At 47.1% G+C, this 9,314-nt stretch overlaps 1 protein-coding gene across 3 annotated transcripts in view; it reads left to right on the top strand.

Moving 5' to 3' along the window:
- The first annotated feature begins 994 nt into the window (after positions 1–994).
- Slc38a4 (solute carrier family 38 member 4) overlaps positions 995–9,314 on the top strand; it is a 67,219-nt gene continuing 58,899 nt past the window's right edge. Inside the window, exon 1 of one of the 3 annotated variants that reach the window (XM_031353971.1) lies at positions 995–1,016. The gene's annotated coding sequence lies outside the window, so the exon portion shown is untranslated. Of the gene's footprint in view, positions 1,017–5,167; positions 5,275–6,129; positions 6,246–9,314 lie in introns of those variants that run through there. The other 2 variants (XM_031353945.1, XM_031353963.1) reach the window with 2 other exon arrangements.

The raw sequence follows: 9,314 nt of genomic DNA, 5'->3' as shown, positions 1-9,314 counted from the left end.
TGTGGTGTGGTGTGTGTGTGTATGTGTGTGTGTGTGTGTGTGTTGGCCAGAGGTCAATCCCAGGTGTGCTTCTCAATCACTCTCTACCTTATTTTTTGAGATAGGGTTTCCCATTCAATATGGAGCTTACAAATTCAGTTACATTGGCGGACCAGCAAGCCCCAGACGCCTCTTGTCTTTTTGCTTCTCCTATTTTGGGATTTCAAGTGATCCCTGCTTTTTCATGTGAGTGTTCAGGCAAACACTTTCCAGTCTGAGCCATGTCTCTGGCCCTGAAATAAAGCTTTCTCACCTTGTAAGAGTGGATAGGACAGTGACTAGGCATGCTGGGATCAGAACAGGCCACTTAAGGTAGACGTTAGGACAGTGTCCCAACATCACATTTCATTCAATGTACTTCTCTTCCAAGCAGAAACCTAAGCTGTGTGAAGGGTGTAGCCAAAGAGTAGGATCCTGTATCATCTGTTCATCTCAAAGGGAGCCTGGGAGGCAGAGGGATGAGTTTATGGAGAGAGGGAAGACACAAACCGATGAGGATGCTTGGGATTATAATCAGATACCAAAACGTCAGGCATCTTGACCCTCGCGGATCCATTCCGTTGAACAGGAACGGTCTAGTTTATCTGGTAGGATTCCTCCCTAGTTCCTACCAATTCAACGGGCAGCACAAATGTTGGTCCCGTCACAAGCTACAAGCCGAGCCGAGAGCTGGGTCTGACTTTGTCCTTTACTCACTAAATATTGCAGAATCTTGCAACACATCTTTCCTAATGCACAGCATGCTGCAATGTCAGCACGGGTTTTAGAACAGATGTGGGGCTGACTGTCAATCATGGTTTCAAATCGACCCTCTCATGTTTTCCCTTGGCTGTTTAAGGTTTAAAGGATCTCCTCTTCTGCCTGCCGCACCTTTCTTAGAACTGGGATACCCAGGGTCTCCGCATCAGACCAAATCCAGTCAGGTTCTCTCCAGGGAAAGCTTCTTAGAGCTACGAAACCACCCTGAACTCCGTGAGGTAAAAGGTTCTCCTTCCCTTCTTTTCCACATCAATAGAAGATTCTCCATCAGGAAGAACCCTCCCTGCCTCCTCCCCCCCTACCCCACATACACACACACCAGTGAGATCATTTCCCCTCAGATGGCAAAGAGAAGGACCTGACAGTGAGCCGTGATGTTCAGTGTGCCGAGGCCACCCAGGCAGCCTGACAGGAAGGCAAAAATGAAACCAGAGTCCCTCTTTTACAGTCTTTGGAAACATGTGCTTGCTGGGCTCTGGGGAGAGTGAGGAGAGGGCATCTGAGCAGGAGCTATGTTCTTCCTGCTCCAGAGGGAGGGGCCAAGCACCAGGGCTAAGCAAGCCTGAGCTACAGCTAGGTAAACAAGTCCAACAGCCACACCCAATCCGCCATTTTCCCCCTTAGTGAAGTTTTCCTCTAGTGTGGTTGTGTCCCTTCACACGCGCTTGTGTCTTGCCTTGGCGAAAATACTTTCTCTTACCAAATTACAACCTCCACAAGGACAGGGCTGTGCCTGTTCACACCTGTCCCCTTGTACCTGTTCATTAGGTGGAACCCAATCAAAGCCCGTCAAATAGTGTGGTTTGGGGGAGGGGGTCACAACACACAAATCTAGGGCTATTTACAGGCAGAGACGAGAAGAGAATGACCCCCTCGAGGGAAGGCAGCACCTTAAAGATGTGACCTACTCACAGGGTTCCCGCGTGCAATCCCGTGAACCCTCGTTCGGGCCAAGAGCATTCTACCCAGATGCCCCACTCCCCAAGCTTGCCGCAGGCGCACAGTTTATGGGCTCTTGAAGGGCTGGACTGGGAGGATAGTAATGAGAGACCAGGCCAGCCTTGCGCTGTCCTTTCCCCTAACAGCTTCATCAGAGGTGGGGCCTGGACACTGGCCTCCGGGGAAACAGAATAGGGAATTCTGGTGGGTCCGTAGCAGTTGCATGCAGGGCTACAGAGGCAATTCTTCAAGATTTGTGTAGGCTAGGCGACTTCCCCCTTCCTACTGAGGTAGTATAAGCCTCCCAACAAACCCCCCACCATGAAACCGCCGTGGCACTAACATGCGACTCAGGCTTGAACAGTGAGAAATAAGGTAAAGCTGACAGCTGGAACCCATAGCAAAGGTTTCCAGGAAGAGGGAGAGAGTTCAAGAAACACCGAGCTGTGGAAAGCCACCAACCAGCCTTAGGAAGCTAGGGGCTAGTGAGAGCTTTAGAACGCAGGCAGTTAGGACGCATATGGTGGATGGCCCGAGGGTCAGAGCCAGAAAGGAGAGTGAAGGTCTTGCTCGTTTGACTGTTTGGTTGTCTGCACGTAGAGTCGCTTCCAGACTTTTGAGTGGAGACATTTTAACTGGTGAAGTTTTATAAGGGTGTTCTCAGCCGCTTCTTACCTGTCTTTATCCAACACCCATGGTTTCTGTTCCTTAATCACTAGGTGAGCTTGTGACGCTGTCACAAGGGTATATTCCAGGTAAGCAGTATCAACAATTTTTGTCTGTTTTTTAGAAAAATCAAGTCTCTAGAATGGAACTAATTTGTCCCCATGGGGTAGCCATAAAATTAGGGTGGAGGGTGTTTTTTCCATAGCCAGAGAATGATCTCACGATAAACCAAAATGCGTGTCAGAGTGTGGTCCTGCAAGAAGCTTCATAGGACTTGTTGCTGAGCTTCCTGACCCTTCAAACACTGGTTCCCATGACCCCAGAGGAACCAGGAACCAGGTCACTGCTACATGGCCTTTCATGGTCAACTTCTCATAGGAGCTCAAGACAACAGGGATTTCAGTTGTCTCTCACCTCTCCACATTACTCTGAGACCTTCTGCAACTCCACTGAAGTGCGGTCCCCACAAAAGATGAGCGGGTTGCACTTAAATCAGAAAGCCAATGCTTCCTAGGTGAAGTCAGTATGGCTTTCTCTCAGCCCACAACCTGATTCCTACTTCCAGTAGATAAAAATAGTTTTCTTATTACACCAGGCAATGGACCATAGCTTTTGTTTGTTTGTTTTTGTTTTTGTTTGATACAAGATAAGATGATTAAATAAAGAGTTTATTTACAAGTTGGCTGGGGAGATGACTCAATGTCTAAGAGCACTTGCTGCTCTTGCAGAGGACCTGAGTTGATTCCCATCACTCATATGCTGGCTCACAACTTCCTGTAATCTCAGTTCCAGGGGATCCGACACCTTCTTCTGGCTTGAGAGCACCAGGTATGCCCACACTAGGCGTATGTGCAAGCAGGATACTCATACATGTAAAATAAATTATTAAAAAAATAAAAAAAACAGAACAAGAAAGGAAAGATGGATACTAGGATTTTTGTTGTTGTTCTTGTTGTTGTTGTTTTGTTTTGTTTTTCGAGACAGGGTTTCTCTGTGTAGCCCTGGCTGTCCTGGAACTCACTCTGTAGACCAGGCTGGCCTTAAACTCAGAAATCCATCTGCCTCTGCTTCCCAAGTGCTGGGATTAAAGGCGTGTGCCACCACTGCCTGGCTTGGATTTTTGTTTTTTCTAAGTTGGGCAGTTACACATACCTTGGGCACTAGCTGCCAGCATGAAGGAACTGTTTACCCTCAGCTGTGTTTTCTCTCCAGCGATGTTCTATTTACAGACCTGCCTTGGTTTCTCCTGTGTCTCAGGTTAGACCCTGAGAGATAGAAATCTACTTTCTTCTGCCTCGAATCCTTTTACTGTGGTCCAGCTGTTTTCTTAGTGGCTTATTACACTACTTACATTTTATTAAAGTGTAATATTAAAGAAGCAATGGAGGAAGACCACAGTTTAAATAAAACCCAATTTCAACAAGCTGAAGGGAACTTTAAAATTTCTCTGTTATATTCTAACTACACAAAATATGAACTTCTTGCCAGGAGAAACCAAAAAGGTGTATATCCTATTTGACCAGGATTGCGGACCTGCTCTCCTGGAACTCAATATCTCTTATATATTGTGGGCGGGGACAGTTTACAAAATCATGCTGCGGTAGAAGTTTATATACTGTGCTACCCTGCTGTTGAACTGTTTGCATAATCTGAGAAGTGTGTGTGTGTGTGTGTGTGTGTGTGTGTGTGTGTATGTGTGTGTGTGTGAGAGAGAGAGAGACAGAGACAGACAGACAGAAGATAGACATCGAGAGAGAAAGATAGACAGAGACAGAGAGAGACAGACACAGAAACAGAGACAGAGAGACAGAAAGATTGAGCACCTATGGAGTGTTTTTTGAGTGTTCTTTATTAGCATGCAGACATTTCTGTTGTTACATTGTTTGAGTTCTGAAGTGCCAATGTTCTAGTATGGTTCTAATACAGGACCTATAAAATGGGAAAAGCTAGGTGTCCTTTCTGAGGATAGACAGTGAGAGTGGCAGCTCTTCATTAATTTACACTGGGTGTGGGAGAATTAAAAAAACCCCGTCTGTCTGTGTCCCCGGTGGGTCTGTTAAATCCTTGGATGCCAATTTTCCATTGGTGAACCCCTTCCGCCAAAAAAGAATGACAACTTTTATTAAATAAACACGAGCTTTGTTCAAGGCGAGAACTATGCTCAGGGTCAGAAAATGGTTTTATCAGAAAATGGTTCCATATACAGGTTGTTCCTTAAGAGCCTCCTATTAGCGCTTCCTTTATATACGGGATCATATTTAAATTAGGACCCCAGAAGAGCATTACAGGAAAGATTCACATGTAGGTGACAGCAAGGTTGCCGCCCTTGTTTTGAGTACGGAGGTTTTTACTCTGGCCACCATTTTCTATTTGTTTCCATTCTGTTCTTTACGTGGTAAGAGTCGGCTGTGTAGTCCGTGAAAACGTTTATTGAATACTCTACATTGAATACTTTTACTTACTTAAAGATGTTGGTAAATTCTACACACAGGAAAATCCCCCCCAAATAAAGAAACTTTACAGTCGAAAATGAACTCACAACAAACTCTTGGATAACAAGGGCCCAGGGCGGGTGGAGAGGCCCTCCTTTGCTCTGCTAGGCTCTAGACTTCCCTCTAAGAGGACAGCTGGACAGCTAGACTCCACCTGGAAAGATGGTTCTGTTGACAGATCAGGTTCCTTCACTGCTATTGGTGGCTTGACTGAAAGGGAGGGTCCTCAAGGAAGGCTATCGGGATGCTGCCCCCTATCACAGGATGGAAATTTCCACTCTTTGGGAAGCGAAAAGCGAAGAAGGCAGGGTCTCCTCAGTCTAACCCTTGCCGCCACATCCATTGGATTACAACCCGAAGAGGATAGACAGAGAGGCGGGTGAGTGAAATGTGGTATATTTTTCTCTTACAAACCACTCAGTGTGGAATTTAGGACTGGATCCTAGCCTATGTGTGCGTGTGCGTGTATGTGTGTGTGTGTGTGTCTGTTCGCGCGCGCACGCTTGGGGACAAGCGCACGTGGAGCATTCAGATCTCGGAACCGTGTAGGGTCAGAATTTGTTGGTTGTACCTCAGAACTACAGGCTAACTGGTTTTTTTCAGTGCCTAGAAATAAAATAAACCAGGGCAGGCGGAGGGTATAGCTCGAGGGGCTTTTTGTGGAGTCTTCTTTTTCCTACTGTGCCTGCGTGGCCGTCTCCAGAGACCTGGGTGTGGGCTTGCCGATCGATCGGAGGTCCGTTGACCCTGAGATTTTTTTGTTGTGGGACCTCCTTGAACGATAGTAACCGCCTTTTAAAGAGGGTCGCACCCTTCGTAGGATCTGGCTCCTCATCGTTGGGGATCGTGGCCATAAGGTGTTACCCGAGTCCCTGGAAGCATGCCCGTGACCCCCCCCCCCCCCGGTGGTGGTGGAGGAAGGAGGAACGCGGGCTCAAGGTTTAAAATAGACTCCGTCTCTTGATAGTTGATAGTTAAGTTTCCTGGGAGCGTGTTCCCGCTGTGGGATTTCCTTACTGCAAGCAGCCCGCTCCCGGAGTGCGAACTCTAAGGGTTGGGAACTCTAAGGAGTCCCAAGGGCCTGGAGCAAAGTGAGAATTTGATTGAGAGCCGAGACTGCTTCCCACATGGTGGGATCGGGGATCTGCCACGCCCAACAGCGCCTAGGCGCCGAAACCCCGTGGTAGGGTGGGGGTCGCGGGCACGAATGCAGGACTTCAGAGGAGAAGGAAACTGACCTTGGGGTAGGTGGGTGGAGACAACTCGCTTTACAAGAAGCAACTTTTACGAACTTGAGGCCGTGAGCGCGGGAAAGGACAGCTGGAACGGCATCCATAGGTGGCTCTTCAGGTTAGGAATTAGGTTGTGGGGTTCCGGTGGACCGACCCTCACGAGGATCGGGCTGGAGTTCTTGTGGACCGGCCCTCATGGGGATCGGGCTGGGGTTCTTGTGAACGGACCCTCGCGGGTATCGATCTGGGGTTCTTGTGGACAGACCCTCACGGGATCAGGCTGTGGGGTTCCCGTGGACGGACCCTCGCCTCGCAGGGATCGATCTGGGGTTCGTGTGGACGGACCCTCACGGGGATTGATCTAGGGTTCTCGTGGACGGACCTTCGTGCGGATCAATTTAGGGTTCTTGTGGACCGACCCTCACAGGGATCGGGCTGTGGAATTCCTAGGGACGACCCTCATGGGGGTCGATCTGGGGTTCCTGTGGTGGACTGACCCTTGTGGGGATCAGGCTGTGTGGAGTTCCTGGGGACTGACCCTAGCAGCTAGCTACAGGGAAAGGTGGTTAGAATAATTCTTCCATGCACACCAGAGCACTGCTGACCCAGTTGGAGGAAGGGAGGGGGGAGCTGAACCTGAGACCAGGGCGAGGACGGATTAGGGATGGATACCTGGGTGGTGGCCACACGCCTCGCCTCGAGGGATTTTTGAGGCTCTGGGCTGGTGCCTGGAGATCGGAAAAGCTTGAGTGAGGCAGACCAGCGCTTGCTTGCTGTCTGGCTCCCATTACGTGATAGGGTAGAAGGGTAAATCAGAGACTCTCAACCTCCTTAACGCTCACACACTTTAATACAGTTTCTCATGCGGTGGGGAACCCTCAGCTGTAAAATTATTCCATTGCTACTTCAGAACTATAATTTTGCTACTGTCACGAATCGTACTGCAACTACCTGATAAGCAAGCAGGATTTTTGATGTGAATTCCCAGTGGAAGCATCCTCAGATCCTCCAAAGTGGTTCCTCTTTGTCTCCTTAAAGACAGTGAACGGGGAGGGAAGGGAACAGAAAGGTACTACTACATCTCATGATAGGATGGGAGCCATGGGAGAAACGGAAAAACAGAATTACTTTCACATGACCATAAACCTTCCTGTGGTCCAGCTCTGATTTATGTAATGATCTAATCCAACTTATTCATTCCCTGGACAGTTATCACGCAACATTGGCTTGCAGGAAATCTGTTAATATTTTGTTTTTTGTTTTTTTGTTTGTTTGCTTTGAAATCTGTCTCCCCTGACACTTCCACACTGGGCAGAGCAAATTCTTTGTGATCATAAAGGTTTGTTGAATAATGGATTAGTCTAGTGGAGGATAATTAAGTAAACCATTCCGTCCTACACCAGAACTTGCTTTATTAAACAGGGTGGGGTTTGAGCATGCCGGGTAGGGGTAGTGTCAGGAGACTAGGTGGCTCCATTTTTGTTTGTTTGATTTTTTTTTTTTTTTGAGACAGGGTTTCTCTGTGTAGTCCTGGCTGTCCTGGAACTCACTCTGTAGACTTTGAACTCAGAGATCTACCTGCCTCTACCACTAAAGTGTTGGGATTAAAGGCATGGGTAACCACTGCTGGACAAGATGAGGTGATTCTTAGGCTAGGTTTTGAAGCAGAACTAGGAGTTGGCCAGGTAAGGAAGGAATTAGTAGCAAGTATCCCAGGATGAGACAGAGATAGGAGCCACTTTTAGGGTCTAAGCGTGGTGCTCATGGGTGGAGATGCCTCTGGGGAAAGAGGAGGCATTCAGAGTCCTCCGCAAGTTACCTCTGTTCTCTCTTGAATTAAGGGAGATCTGACCTGTAGTCACCAAAAGCAAGTGGCTAAATCTGGAAATTAGAAAAATGCTTTTGTGGGTCCATCACTTGGTGATGGGCAGTGTAGTGGTAGGCATCTCAGGTGAGAATGTGAAGACGTCTCCCGGTGTCCTCAGTGGGAGGCGCGTGTTATTTTTCTGCTTGAAGAATCTGTTTTAGCATAGATGCTGCTGACACTCATGAAAGATTTCCCAACAAATGCTTTGCATGTTTACATAGAGTTGGAGGGAGTTTTTCTGTCCTGATTTTAATTTTTCGTGTTTGCTCAATGCACAAGTCACAGTATAAAAATATCACTATTTTATATTTAAATATAAATATATTTATAATAATATTAACATGAATATTAATATAATATTAACACTATCATATAAATATATATATATATAATATTTAAACTGCAATGAAGTGGGGATTTGAGTGGCACAGTATGACCGCCATCTTCCCATATCCACAGATGTTCATGGTAGGTATGCTCATGGTTTTTCAAACTATTTTTTGAAAATTAGCTTCTAACGTCAATCCTAAGGAGCCTCTTGTATGAGTTTTGCCTTTTCAAAACCGAGGGTTCAAGGATCATCTCGTGTCCCCACCACATCCATACTTGAAAGCTCTTGGTTGGGAGGCTAGATAGGAGGGAATTCAGAGTTGGTAAAGCATACAGCCCCACCAAGATGTTTCTTTTACAGAATTAGACAACACACTTTTGGAGTAAGTCTTTGAGTGGGGTTTCTTCCTCTGAGACTCAGGGGAGCGGCACAGGGGAGTGACTCGGCGCATGCCTCAGTGGAGTAGAAGGAGTGAGTGACTCCTTCCTTGTGGAATGTTTAGGCTAATGTCTGGTGTACCCTAAGCGCTTGACATGAGATAGCTATTATTAAGGATACTATTGCTTGTTTTAACTACCTGTACTATATTTGAGATGTTTAAATGCTAGCAAGTATTTCTGTTTGGTGGATTCATGTATATGTATTGGTAAGTGGATGTGTGTGCATGATGTATGGAGGCCAGATATCCATGTTGGATGCCTTTCTCTGTTGTGAGGCACTTTTGTACCTCAGTAAAACTAGATATCACTGACTGGTAGTGCTGGCGCCAGGAGGTCTGGGCCTCTGTTTTCTTTTGTCTCCAGGGACAGAGCTATGGACAGGTTCTGCAGGCCCAGTTTTCACACAGGTGCTGGGAATCTGGCCTCAGGCCTATTCCTCTCTGGAGCCAGCCCATTAAGAGATAGAGAGAGATAGAGAGACAGAAACAGGGAGCAAGTGTGTGTGTGTGTGTGTGTGTGTGTGTGTGTGTGTGTGTGTGTGCGTGCTTT

The sequence above is a fragment of the Mastomys coucha genome, unplaced genomic scaffold (assembly GCF_008632895.1).
Source record: "Mastomys coucha isolate ucsf_1 unplaced genomic scaffold, UCSF_Mcou_1 pScaffold11, whole genome shotgun sequence".
NCBI lineage: Eukaryota > Metazoa > Chordata > Mammalia > Rodentia > Muridae > Mastomys > Mastomys coucha.
The sequence above is the reverse complement of the archived record's forward strand: the minus strand, read 5'-3'. Positions and strand labels throughout refer to the sequence as shown.